The 14596-nt window shown below is 38.1% G+C and overlaps 1 pseudogene; it reads left to right on the top strand.

Annotated features, from left to right (window-relative positions):
* The first annotated feature begins 9743 nt into the window (after positions 1–9743).
* Positions 9744–10625, top strand: LOC103122674 (heterogeneous nuclear ribonucleoprotein A1-like; annotated as a pseudogene).
* The last annotated feature ends 3971 nt before the right edge of the window (positions 10626–14596 follow it).

Raw genomic sequence — 14596 nt, 5'->3', positions numbered from 1 at the left:
TGAGGGAAGTATAATTACTCAGGTGAGACCTTTCCTTTCATAGGATTCTCTAATTCCATTTCAGGTGGTCCACTTCCTAACAAAGTCCCAAAACCTAGATATAGACCAGGTCCCATGAGATAGGGCATATGTTCACATGTATCCATAAATTAGGGCAAAATGTATACCTGAAAGCAAATGTGCAGAAAAGCCTGCAGTGAGTCAGTATATGCAGCAAGTAAGTAGAAAGACCTAAAAAGACACCATAAAGCTCCTAATGAAATAGTGTCTACTTAGACTTAGATACTTTCCTCATGTACTTTTCCACTTCTAACTTGGCATCTCTCTCTAACTCCACTCTAATTGAGAATCTACTTTAAAGGTAAAGGGATGGGGCAGGTGGTGGCACACCTGGTTGAGTGCACATGTCAACATGTACAGGAACCTGGGGTTGAGCGGCCAGTCCCCACCTGCAAAGGGAAAGCTTTATGGGTGGTAAAGCAGGACTGCAGGTGTCTCTGTGTCTCTCTCCCTCTCCCCTTCCCTCTAAATTTCTGGCTATCTCTATCCAGTTAATAAATAAAGATGATGATGATGATGATGATGATAATGTAAATGGATAACTCATATAAAATTAGAGAGGGATAAAATAAAGATATAGTTAATAAAATTTAAGAGATAACCATCTAAGCATTCCCTAAAATAGTGCTTTGCATAATAGAATTACATTTATCACTCTTTAGACAACAAGGCCTAAAATATCTCCATCTTACTAACAATCAGTTTTTAGTATTTTTCTGTAGACAAGAGACAAAAACATAGGAAATACTTCATGAGCTGTGTCATTAGAATAGCCAAGATCATTTAGAACAAACAGTTTTTGCTCAAAACAGTAGACAATATGTCATATATAAGGCATAATACCTGGCACAAAATAACTTCAATTACTATTGGATGAATTAATGAAAAAATAAATGAAATAGTGTAATGTTTCTCATTCAATGATGGTAGCTTTTAAAACAGATTTCTTATTAACTTCTTTTAAAAACAGAACAATTTGTGGTTGTCATATGTCAAACTCCTTTGTCCATTTTGGAATATCACAATTTCTAAAAAGCTGAATTCAGTACTCCCATTTTCACAAAGCTTGAGTTTGCACAAAAGATGAAAGAATTGAAGTTATGCTTAGGCTGTTAGTTGAATTTGTTAAGGGAAGGACTTAACTGTACAGCCTATATATATTTGCAATAATGACAGTAGTAGATGCCTTTTGTTCTTATTTAATTGTTGTAGAGTCTGCCTGACTAAAGTACTATACAGAATTGTCAGTTATATAAAATCAAAGGACTTGAATTCTGACATCCTAAGAGCTGTCTAATTTAAGGCCATTGAAAAATCATGTAATATTGTTAATTCCTACTGTGTCTCAATGGATTTTTGCTACATTCAAGTAGATCACAAGCTAAGACTAAAAAAAATGAATATATAAAAACACACATTGCTCTATATCATACTAGAATATTCCAGTTTGAAAAAATATGCAGAATACTTGCTGTAATTTAACAAGTATTCCAAATTCTGAGTGTTACAATCATTTTCTTAGTATAACTGACATAATTATTGTTTTCAGTGAAATCAGATATTTTTTCTATGCCATCTATTTTTAAGAGATAGATAAATGCAAGCTTACAGCACACACACACCTATCATATAATTATATTCTTTCTGAATTTTTATACTCTATGCTGTGATTTCTTTTATGCCTTATTGGGGGTTTCATCTGGCAACTGAATGAAGAAGGGAAAGAAGTAGAAGCTTTCTGTCATAAACATCAGTCTGATCAGATTACAACTAGCTTATGAACAATTATGAGCTTTTTTTTATTTGCCTTCATCACATCCTATATTTTCAGACTTCCACTACTTTTTCCACGCCTATTAATTGATATTCAGTTTTTATTTTCTATAAATTTCTTCATGTTATTTTATGTGAGATATTTTGAGAGGATTAGCATGTGTTTCTCTCCAAACAAAATTCCCAGAATGCTATTTAATGAATCACACCCACAACCATGCTCTACATACAAGTTGTTTGAATGAAATGCCCTCCCTCGGTGTTGTCAAATAAAACGTAAGACATCCACAAATTTAAATTTCAGATAAATAACGTGTGTGTATGGATGTGTAAAAATTATCTCTAAAACATTATGAGACATATTCTGTTAAAAACAACTTGATTGTTATAGGAAATTCAAATTTCACTGAGAATCTTGTGTCTTTATTTGCTAAGTCAATTAACAATAGCCACAATCTTCAGCATCATGTCTGGGTCCAAACTGAAATAAGCTAGATCAAAGTTTCTTGGGCTATTGAGTCAAGACTAAAAGTTTTGTGTAGTTTGCAAAGAAAGATTTCTTTCTCTAAATTTGAGGCTGAGATTATATCACTTTTTTTTTTTTTTTTTTGGGGGGGGGTGGTTGGTTGTTTTGCTTTGTTTTGTTTCCTACAGCAGACAACCAGATCCACAGTGGGCCATCCAAAATGAAGGGACAACACACTATAAGAATGATGACAATACCTCTGTTCTAGGCATTGTTCCAATGAAACATATTAGCTCATTATTCTCTCTGACTCTTTGTGCTTGACTATAAAGGTGAAGGTTAGGGTTAGATTTATTGGGTTGAACCACAATGATTTTCTGGCTTAGCCATATATTTATTCTCATGACCAGGTGTGATGACTAAGTGATGACATCAGGGACTCAGGTTCCTTAGTTTATGCTCGTCTGCAATCCTTAGCATATGGATTCTATCTTCATGGTCATGAGGTTGTTGCTACTCCTCTGGGCATCCTTCCATCATGTCAAAACAAGGAGGCAGTCGAATGATCTTCTTAAGAAGGTTATCTTCTTTTTTTAAATTTTTATTTATAAAATGGAAACACTGACAAGACCATAGGATAAGAGGGGTACAATTTTACAAAATCCCCCCCACCAGAACTCTGTATCCCATCTCCTCCCCTAATAGCTTTCCTATTTGTTAACCCTCTAGGAGTATGGACCCAGGGTCATCATGGGGTGCAGAAGATGGAAGGTCTAGCTTCTATAATCACTTTCCCACTGAATATGGGCATTGACAGGAGGATTCATACTCCCAGTCTGTCTTTCTCTTTCCTTAGTGGGGCAGACCCCTGCAAGCGTCAACCCGGCTTTGACCTAGCACGTTATGATTGGGCCCTCCTCAATCGCTATCGAACAGGCCATGGCCGGTGCGCCGCTATGTTCCATCGCTGGGGAGCCAGAGACGACCCGAACTGCCCCTGTGGCTACAGACAGACTATGACCCACATAGTCAACGACTGCCACCTCTCCAGATTCAAAGGAGGTCTCGAAACTTTACATCAGGCTCAACCTGATGCTGTTGACTGGCTACGGAAGAAGGGCAAACGCTAGAAGAAGAAGTGGGGCAGAGCTCTGGGGAAGCAGGGCTGCAGGACACACTGGTGGGGTCATCTACCCAGGGAAGTCCAGTTGGCATAATGGTTGCATCTGGAACCTGGTGGCTGAAAAAAAGAGTTAGCATATAAAGCCAAACAAATTGTTGACTGATCATGAACATAAAGGCAAGAATATTACAGATGAAGATTTGGGGTCTCCTTTTTGGACATAGCTAGTAGGTCTATTTTGGGTATTTTCTAAGGGCCCCATGACTTTACTAGTTTTTGCCTGAGCCTGACATCTGATATACAGGTGGATCCAAGTCATTGTCTGGGGAGATGATATCATGGCTGGGAAAAAGGGCTAGAAAGCTGGATCAGGGAAGAAAGTAGCTTGCAAATATGGGAAAAGTGTGTAAGTATTGTCGACTATAAACTCCATCAATTTTATTTGGGGCCCATATTTAGCATAGGAGTCTATGTAATTTCTACATCCCTGTAGGTCTAAGCTCACATTCTGTAGCCATCAGGAGGAATGCTCCAAGTTGCACCAATTTCAGAACCCATCTTCCTCAAGTAGTAGGTAGAGTATGTTATCCAACCTCCCTTCAGAGGATGGAACATTCTCTACCATTGTGGATCCACATTGAGGGAAAGGTCCTATGGGGGCCCACAAAGGGATCCATTATATTGTTCCTGATGGAGATGACCAGTGACAGTGGAGAGAGGGAACTGTTAGAGGTCTAGGCTCATTGTATGTGTGGGAATCCCAGGACTCCCTGACTAGGGCCCCAGTTGACAGGGTGGCCTGATAGTAACTAAAGAGTCATCATTAAAGTATCCCAGTATTTTGCCCTTATTCAGCTTTTGCAGTCCTTACTTTGATAAGTTTAACTTTGGAGTGATTGTGAGAAGTATAATAGAAAGTCGGTGAGGAGGGTATGTAGGTCTAAGTAGAAACTACTTCATTAGGAACTTTATGGTATCTTTTTAGGTCATTCTAGTTGCTTGCTTCATTTATTTACTCACTGCAAACTATTATGCACTTTTGATTTCAAGCTCTTTTCAATTCACTGACGTTCTTATCATCATCGTCATATTTATTGTTATCATTTTGTTATTTCTGGAGTTTCACTGTTCTAGGAAGACTTTTCAGAAATAAATAGAGAGAGAGAGAGAGAGAGAGAGAGAGAGAGAGAGAGAGAGACACCATAGCAACAAAGTTTCCTCCATCACAGTGGGGGCTGTGTTCAAACTTGGGTTGTGAGCATAGCATAGCAGACCTCTATCTAGGTGAGCTATTTTGCTGGCCTCCTGCAAGACACTACCTTTTACAATATATTGTTATAATTATCTTTTAACTATTGTGGTGAAGATAGGTGACACAGTCAAGGTTACAGAATACATATATTAGGTTTCCACAAGAAATCGGACACTTATTGAAGTCTTAGTCTATGTACTGTGAGCCTATGAGAAGGATGGCAAGCTGGGCTCCCAGGGAAGGGCTGGCATTGTAGCTGAGTTTGCACACTAACTGGAAGTAGAATTTCCTCTTGTTTGGGAGACATATGACTTCTTTTAACATCTTCGAGTGATTAGATGAGGCCTACTCACATTATAAAAGGAATCTGCTTTACTTAAAGCCTACTGATTTAAATGCAAGAAACTTGCACATTAACATTGAGATTAGTACTTGACCAAATGCATGCTCAGCGAAATTGAACTTCAAATTCACCATTATGGGACTAAGTATTGATGAACCCAGTAGAGCACACATGCTACTATGCCCAAGAACCCAGGTTCAACCCCCTGATCCCCACCTACAGGAGGAAGTTTCATAAACAGTAGAGTAGTGATGCAGGGGCCTCTCCCTATATCTCCTTCTCTACTTTCTTATTTCTCTCTGTCTAAAAAACAATGGCTGTCAGGGGTGGTGTAATTGTAATGTAGGCTCTGACACTCAGGAGGAATCCAGGTGGGTGAAAAAACTCTCTAAGGAAGATGAAAAACTATACTTATGTGCCAATAACTGTCTTACAAACCATTATTTTCCCCCAAGAAAATGATTTTTGGAGGAAAAAGAAACTATCCTTACATTAGTCCTAGGAAAACTAGAATCGAGTCCTTCTATATCCTAAATATTCAGACTCAGTCCCAAGACCACCGTCCATATCAGATCAAGCTTTTTTTGGAGAGAAAGTATTTCTTGAAAATGAGGCAATTATATTTTTCATAAGGAAACTGAATAGCAGATCTTAAATCTTTATATACAAATGACTTAATTTTACCTTACAAAGACAGATACTGAAAACCATATGTAAGGATTATGTAGCTTAATGCAACAACATAAAATGAGTACCTGTATACAGAATAATAACTAAGATCAAGAAATAAAATTCTATAGATCACCACTTAAGTTCTTTTTTGTTTTTCTGTTCCAATCGTGTTCACACTGTCTCCATAATAAAAATTATCTTGATGACCACTGATAGGCCTGTTTGTGTAAACAGAATGTTATTGGGGTGGGGTGGGGGCAGGGCAGGGCATATGGTGCACCTAGTTGACTGCAGAAGTTATCATGCTCAAGGACTTGGGTTCAAGCCCTTGCACCCACCTGCAGGGGGAAAGCTTCACAAGTGGGGAAGCAGTGTTTCAGGTGTTTCTCCTCTCCCTGTCTGTCTCCCTCTTCCCTCTTAATCTCTCTGTCTCTACCAAATAGAGAAAATTTTTTTTTTTAGAAAAAAGGATATTATTGATACACAGACATGTACCTTGGCTTCCTTCTATTTATTTATTTATTTTCTTTCTTATTTATTTATTTTCCCTTTTAAAGATCACTTTATTAGGGGATTAGTGGATTACAGTGCAGTTGTTGATACATGGGTACAAGTTCTCATCCTCCTATGCTAGATGTCTATAAAACACTCTCTCCCCTAATTTAAGAAGATTATATTTTGGGGAGTCAGGCAGTAGCACAGCGGTTAAACGCAGGTGGCGCGAAGCACAAGGGCCAGCTCAAGGATTCGGGTTCGAGCCCCCAGCTCCCCACCTGTAAGAGAGTTACTTTACAGGTAATGAAGCAGGTCTGCAGGTGTCTACCTTTCTCTCCCCCGCTCTGTCTTTCCCTCCTCTCTCCATTTCTCTCTGTCCTATCCAATGACTATGACATGAATGACAACAATGATAACTACAATAACAATAAAAATACAACAAGGGCAACAAAAGGAAAAATTAAAAAAAGAAAATTATTTTTTCTTCATTAGAGAATTAATAGTTTACAATCAACAGTAAAATTCAATAGTTTGTACATGTTTAACATTTCTCAGTTTTCCACATAACAATTCAACCCCCATTAGGTCCTCCTCTGCCATCATGTTCCAGGACCTGAACCCTTCCCCGACTCCAGAATCCTTTCTTTTGGTGCAATTCACCACCTCTAGTCCAAGTTTTGCTTTGTATTTTCTCTTCTGATTTTGTTTTTCAACTTCTCTGAGTGAGATCATCCCATGTTCATCCTTGTCCTTCTGACATCTCACATAACATGATTCCTTCAAATTCTATCCAAGATGAGGTAAAGAAAGTGAATTTACCTTTTTAAATTTTTCTCCATGATTATTGCTGGGGCTCGGTACCTGCACTACGAATCCACTGCTCCAGGAGGTCATTTCCACCCATTTTTGTTGCCCTTGTTGTTATTCTTGTTATTGTTGTCAATGCTGTTGTTGTTGTTAGGACAAAAGAAATCGAGAGAGGAAAGGGAAACATCGAAGAGAAAAATAGAAGCCTGCAGAAGTGCTTCACTGCCTGTGAAATAAGCAACCTCCCTTGCAGGTTGGGAGCTGGGGGCTTGAAACAGGATCTTATCCTTATGCTGGTCCTACAACTTCACTTAGCCCGCTGCACTACCACCCAGCTCCAAATTCACCATTTTTAATAGGTGAGTAGTATTTTATTGTGTACATATACTACAGCTTACTCAGCTACTCATCTTTTGTTGGATACCTGGGTTGCTTCCAGGTTTGGTTATTACAAATTGTGCTGCTACGAACATAGGCATACACAGATCTTTTTGGATGGGTGTGTTTGGTTCCTTAATATATATGCTCAGGAGAGGAATTGAAGGATTATAGGGTAATTCCACTTATACCCTTCTGAGAGTTCTCCGGACTGCTTTCCACAGGGGTTGGGCCTCGTTATATTCTCACCAGCAGTGCAGGATGGTTCCTTCATCCTAACATCCTTTCCAGCATTTGTTGCTGCTACCTTTTCTAACAGACGACATTCTCACAGGAGTGAAGTGGTATCTCATCATTGTTTTCATTTGCATTGCTCTGACAATCAATGACTGAGCATTTTTTTCATCTGTCTGTTGGCCTTTGGGATATTTTCCTTGGTGAATATTATGTTCATATCCTCTCCCTAGTTTTGGATAGTGTCATTTGATTGTTGTTGTTGTTATTGTTATTGTTGTTGCTGAGTTTGGTGAGCTCTTTATATGTTTTGGTTATTAGCCTCTTGTCTAATGTATGGCATATAAAGATCTCCCATTCTGTAAGGGGCCGCTTTGTTTGGGTTGTGGTTTCATTTTCTGTTCATAATCTTTTTTATTTGGTTTATCTTTTTTCATAATGAAATTTGTATCACTGAAGATGCCTTTAAAATTTAGATGGAAAAGACTCTCCTACCTCTATTTAATATGGGCATCCTGTCAAAGATTAGATGCCCATAGATGTGGTGGATTATTTCTGGATTCTCAATTGTAAGACTACAGGGTATAGTCTTTTTTTTTTTTTTTTTTTTTTTGCCTTCAGAGTTATTGCTGGAGGTGTCTGTGCTACGAATCCACTGCTTCTGGAGGCCATTTTTGCAATTTTTGTTGCCCTTGTTGTTACCCTTGTTATTATCATTATTATGTTTGCCATTAATAATAACAATAATAATAACAGTAAATATGACGATGATGATAAGAACTTCAGTGAACTGAAAAGAGCTTGAAATCAAAAGTGCATAATAGTCTGCAGTGAGTAAATAAATGAAGCAAGCAACTAGAATGACCTAAAAAGATACCATAAAGTTCCTAATGAAGTAGTTTCTACTTAGACCTACATACCCTCCTCACCGACTTCCTATTATACTTCTCACAATCACTCCAAAGCTAAACTTATCAAAGTAAGGACTGCAAAAGCTGAATAAGGTAAAAATACTGGGATACTTTAATAATGACTCTTTAGTTACTATCAGACCACCCTGTCATCTGGGGCCCTAGTCAGGGAGTCCTGGGATTCCCACACAGATACAATGAGCCTAGACCTCTAACAGTTCCCTCTCTCCACTGTCACTGGTCATCTCCATCCAATCTGGGGGGTTGAATTTGGGACTTTGGAGCCCCAGGTCTGAGAGTCTCTTTGCATAACCGTTATGCCATGTCCGTTTCCCTCATACAGTTCATATGTGTTTGTGTGCAGGTGTGTTTGCGTGTGTGTGTGTGTGTGTATATATATATATACACAGTGTTGAGTGTTTCTTCTATTCTCACACATGACAAATATCCAACTTCTTTCTTCTACTTCATAAAGTCTGACCCAGTCAGGACTAGTGACTTCCTATAGTGTAGACATTTACAATTTGTGGTTTGGCAGCCTGGGAGTTGGTACAATGGATTAAGTATTAGACCTTCAAGTTTGAGGTTAAGGCATTAACCTGGGAGACACACTATCTTTTTGTTGTTATTCTTGCTTGAACTTAACAGTTCCATGTCAACATTTTCAGATAGAAAGAGAGAGAAAGTCACAGAGAGAGACTCATCACAGAACCAAAGCTCCCCTAAGTGCCATAGTACTTCCATACCATGTACTGGGGGCTCCAACCTGAGTCATATGCAGGACAAAGTAGTTGCTCATCCCGGACTTCAGATTTTTTTAAGAGGTTATTGCAAGTTGTCTTTGATCACTCATGCGCATACACACAAATAAAAAAATGTAAAGGTGACAAGTAAATTCTAGAAAGCTCTGGACAAGTAATTTTTAAAGCTCTGGACAAGTTAACATTTATGCTGGAGAGGCTATCATAAGTATTTGGACATCTTCAAGTTAATCAAATTGTATATATTAAATTTGTGAAGGTCTTTTTATATCAGTTATCTATGAATAAAGTTTACAATAGTGTTGGACTCTCAAGCATGAGGCTCTGAGTTCAATCCCTGGCAGCACATATGTGCTCTCATTAATAAGTATATAAAATATTAAAAATATATTTTAAAGTTTTTAAAATTGTTTATCATATTTCTTGTACTTTGTGGGGAGCAGGAGCCACCCCCCTTCAACTGCTGCCATGTCGAAGCCAGAGGGTTCCCAGGAGCCAAAACAGCTGCCGAAGCTCTTCATCAGAGGCTTGCGTTTTGAAACCATGGATGAGAGCCTGCAAAGCCATTTTGAGCAGTGGGGCATGCTCACAGACTGCATGGTGATGAGGGATCCCCAACACCAAATGCTCCAGAGGTTTTGGGTTTGTCACCTATGCCAACGGGGAGCAGGTGGATACCGCCATGAATGCAAGGCCACACAGGGTGGATGGAAAGGTTGTGGAGTTGAAGAGAGCTGTCTCCAGAGAAGATTCTTGACACCCTGGGGCCCACATCACCATGAGGAATATTTTTGTGGGTGGCATTAAAGAAGACATTGAAGAATACCACCTAAGAGATTATTTTGAACAGTATGGCACCATTGAAGTGATTGATATCATGACTGATAGGGGCAGTGGCAAGAAGAGAGGCTTTGTTTTTATCATCTTTGATGACCATGATGCTGTCGACAAGATTGTCATTAGGAAATACCATACTGTGAATGGCCACACCTGTGATGTCAAGAAAGGATTATCAGAGCAATAGACTGCTAACGCTTCATCCAGCCAAAGAGGACAAAAAGGTTCTAGAAACTTTGGGGGTGGCAGTAGAGGTGACTTTGGTGCCAATGGCTACTTGGGCCTTGGAAGAAGCTTCACTGGTCAAGGAAGCAATTTTGGAGGTGATGGAAGCTACAGCGATCTTGGCAATTACAATAATCAGTCTTCAAATTTGGACCTATGAAAGGAGGAAACGTCGGAGGCGTATCCTCTTACCATTCTGGTGGTGGTGGTGGCCAATACCTTGCCAAACCACAAAACCAAGATGGCTATGGTGGTTCTAGCAGTAGCTACAGTGGTGGCATGTTTTAATTGTCAGTAAATAAAGCTTAGCAGGAGAGGAGAGCCATAGAAGTGACAGGGAAGCTACAGGTAACAAATTTTGTGAACTCTGCGATATACTAGCTGCTACAATGAAGACATGTGTTAGTCAATACATTTGTGTATGGACAAAAATCTTGGGAGGACTGTATTTGTGACTAATTGTATAACAGATTTTAGTTTCTGTTTTGTAGAAATGTAAAGCATGCCAACAAAATTTCAATGTACATTTTTTTGCACGCATGCTGTTGATTGTTAAATGTAATAGTCTGATCATGATGCTGAATGTCTTTTTCTTTAAATGTTCTGTGTAAAGTTGGTCAGTTCTAAAACTTACCCAATAGTTGTAAAGTTAGAATGGATGGAGAAGCCATTGTTGTCTTAAGAAATCATTGTGCAGGGAGTCGGGCTGTAGTGCAGCGGGTCAAGCGCAGGTGGCACAAAGCACAAGGACCGGCATAAGGATCCCGGTTCGAACCCCGGCTCCCCACCTGCAGGGGAGTCGCTTTACAGGCGGTGAAGCAGGTCTGCAGGTGTCTATCTTTCTCTCCTCCTCTCTGTCTTCCCCTCCTCTTTCCATTTCTCTCTGTCCTATCCAACAACGACAACAATAATAACTACAACAATAAAACAACAAGGGCAACAAAAGGGAATAAATAAATAATAAAAAAAAGAAAGAAATCATTGTGCAATAGAACTTCACCCAAGCAAATCCATTGTAGTTGATTTGATTATTTTAATAGTTCTTTGCATATCCTTTGCAATATATCTAAATAAAATTATAGCACCAGATAAAATTATAGGTAAGAATGAGACATTTGTATAATCCAGTGTCATGTGTAATCAATAAAACAATATTTCTTGTACTTTGAAACTTTCTTTCTCCTTATTCAGTTCTCAGACATAGCAAACTCTCTGATTTAAAACTTCTCAGGATGTTAGATCTGGACCATTCATATAGTCTTCCTGTTTTGAGACTGACCAGTTATTAGTTCTCATTATACCTGAAAAATTCTTTGCTATGTAAGATATAATTATCTAAGCAGTAACACCAAACAATAAAAGTCATGGAATTCATTGTAGCATTCTACTTACCATAATATCATTACTTATTTTTTAGTCCTAACAATTTGTTGATCTACTATGTTCTAGTCCCAAAGGACACAACAGTGAATAAGGCAGTTGTGATCCTGGCCTGCAACATAGAAAATTAATGCTGAATGTTTAATAAATGAGTGGGTGTACAGTGATATATAAAAGTCTATGTGAAAAAAAGCAAGAGAAGACTGAGATTCAATATTATTGAGTACATTTTAAAGGTCCATGTATCATCCTGAGTAGAAATGTTGTTCAACTTCTGATGAGGAGCCTAATGCATCAATTTCTCAGTTATCATTGACTGATGACCTTCTATAATAAAAGATCTTAACTTGCATGCATGTTAACAATTAATGGAATGTGTAATGCATCTCAGGGAGTATATGGAAGGTAATAAAGAGGCGTAAATGAGAATTACATAGGTTAGTTGGTGTCATTAATGGTTCTTTTGTTCTCACTGGAGTGGCAATATCTTATTCAGGAGACAAGGTTGCAGTTTTTGGTTGCCAAAATGACTTACATATGCCAATTCAACTAGGCTTGGCTTTTTAAAGGTCTATTCCACTGAGCCCTAACTCAAGACTATTGGCTACAGTGTCCAATTCAGACCTCTAACTTTTTTCGAGATGTTCAGGGACTTTAGCCATATGTAAATACATAGAACTTGTAAGACTATGCATCTAGTCTTATAATTATTTGTACAATGTTTTTATGAATATTTATTTCCCAGAAGGTTTCTAATCCTTCATCCAATCCTTAATGAGATAGAATCATAGTAATCAGTTTCATAGTAGACATTACTACCTCTGGGACCTCTTTGACTTATCTAGAAATATATGTCATAAAGATTTAATGAAAAACAACTATTTAGAACTAGAGAAAGCAAAACTACATATTAGGAGTTATCAATACTTGTTAGAATAAATACAACCCCAAGTCTTGATATAATTGTCACTGTATTAAAAATATTCACTGAATCCAGGTGAAAGTACAAGTCTGTAAAGAAAATATATTTGGGGACATGCAAATACATTCATCCTTACACTAATTTGCCTACTGAATAGCAATTTACTGAGTGCCGTATATGTGTGAAGTACTTTTCTAGATGTAGCAGATGGGGTGGGGAAATGTACGCAAAATTACATTGTCCTTTGAAAATTTATATTGTAGTAGAGGGAATTAGAAAGTCCCACCTGCAGGGGAAGAGCTTTGTGAGTGATAGAGTAGTGATGCAGGTGTCTCTTTGTCTCTCTTCCTCTCTGCCTCCCCTCTTCTTTCTGCCTGTCTCTGTCCAACAATTAAAAATGATTAAAATTTGTATGTATATGTATATGAGAAGAATCTATTTCCACTCAGTGTTTACTGCATGCATGGCTATTGCAAATGTTACTTTCAACTTAAAATAATTACTCTTATAATTGAATTCTATACATATTGTAGTTATTTACTTATAAATTTACCCTAGATCTATGGAATGAAAGTAGAATGTTCCTTTGCCCCACAACCTCTGCAGCATTTGTTGTTGCTGTTGTTTCTAATGTATAGCATTCCCACAGGGGTGAGGTGGTATCTCAATATTATCTTTATTTACATTTTTCTGACAACCAGTGACTTAGAGCAATTCTTCATATGTTTATTGGCTTTTTGTATCTTTTCCGTAGTGGATATTCTGTTACTTTTTTTCAAGATTGTTTTGGTGATTCTAGGTGTTTTCTTGTTCCAGATAAATCATTGTTATTTTTTGTTCTATTTTCTTAAAGGGAATGGTGGGGCCTTGATGTGTATTGCATTAATTTTGTATATGCTCTGAGTAGAATATTCATTTTGATGATTAATTTCTCCAATCCATAAGCATGGGGTAGCTTTCCATTTTTTTAAAATATTTATTTATTCCCTTTTGTTGCCCTTGTTGTTTCATTGTTGTAGTTATTATTGTTGTTGTTATCGATGTCAGCATTGTTGGATAGGACAGAAAGAAATGGATAGAGGAGGGGAAGACGGAGGGGGGAGAGAAAGACACCTGCAGACCTGCTTCACTGCCTGTGAAGCAACTCCCCTGCAGATCGGGAGCCAGGGGCTGGAACCCGGATTCTTAAGCCGATCCTTGCTCTTTGCGCCATGTGCGCTTAACCCATTGTGCTACCACCAGACTCCGGTATCTGCCCATTTCTTTGTATCATTTTCTATTTCCTTGAATAGTGACTCATAGTTTTCAGTATTTCACATCTTTGGTTGGGTTTATTCCTAGATATTTTATTGATTTTGATGTGATAGTGAATGGGAGTGATTGCTGGATATCCTCTTCTTCAGACTTTATGTTTGCATAAAGGAATGCCACTGATTTTTGTACGTTAATTTTGTAGCCTGACACTTTGCTATATTGTCTAATGACTTCCAGAAGCTTTCTTCTGGATTCTTTAGGTATTTCTGTGTATACTACCATATCACCTGCAAATAGTGAGAGTTTGACTTCTTCCCTTTCAATATGTATTCCTTTGATTCCTTTCTCTTGCCTGATTGGTATGGTGAGAACTTCCAACACTGTGTTGAAGAGTATTGGTGATAGTGAACAGCCCTATCTAGTCCCTAGTCTGAGGGAGAATCTTGGTTTATTCCCTTTGCATATAATGTTGGCTGCAGATTTGCTGTATATGCACTCTACAATCTTAAGAAACTTTCTACCCCTTCCCAGTTTTGTGGTTTTGATTATGAAATAAAATAATACTGGGTTTTGTCAAAGGCTTTCTCTGCATCTGTTGAGATAATCATGCGTTCTTGGTTTTGCTTTTTATTGATGTGGTGAATCACATTGATTATTTTATGTATCTTTAACCAGCCCTTCATTCCAGGGATAAATCCCACTT

The sequence above is a fragment of the Erinaceus europaeus genome, chromosome 1 (genome assembly GCF_950295315.1).
Source record: "Erinaceus europaeus chromosome 1, mEriEur2.1, whole genome shotgun sequence".
Lineage (NCBI taxonomy): Eukaryota > Metazoa > Chordata > Mammalia > Eulipotyphla > Erinaceidae > Erinaceus > Erinaceus europaeus.
This window is presented reverse-complemented; position numbering and strand designations above follow the sequence as displayed.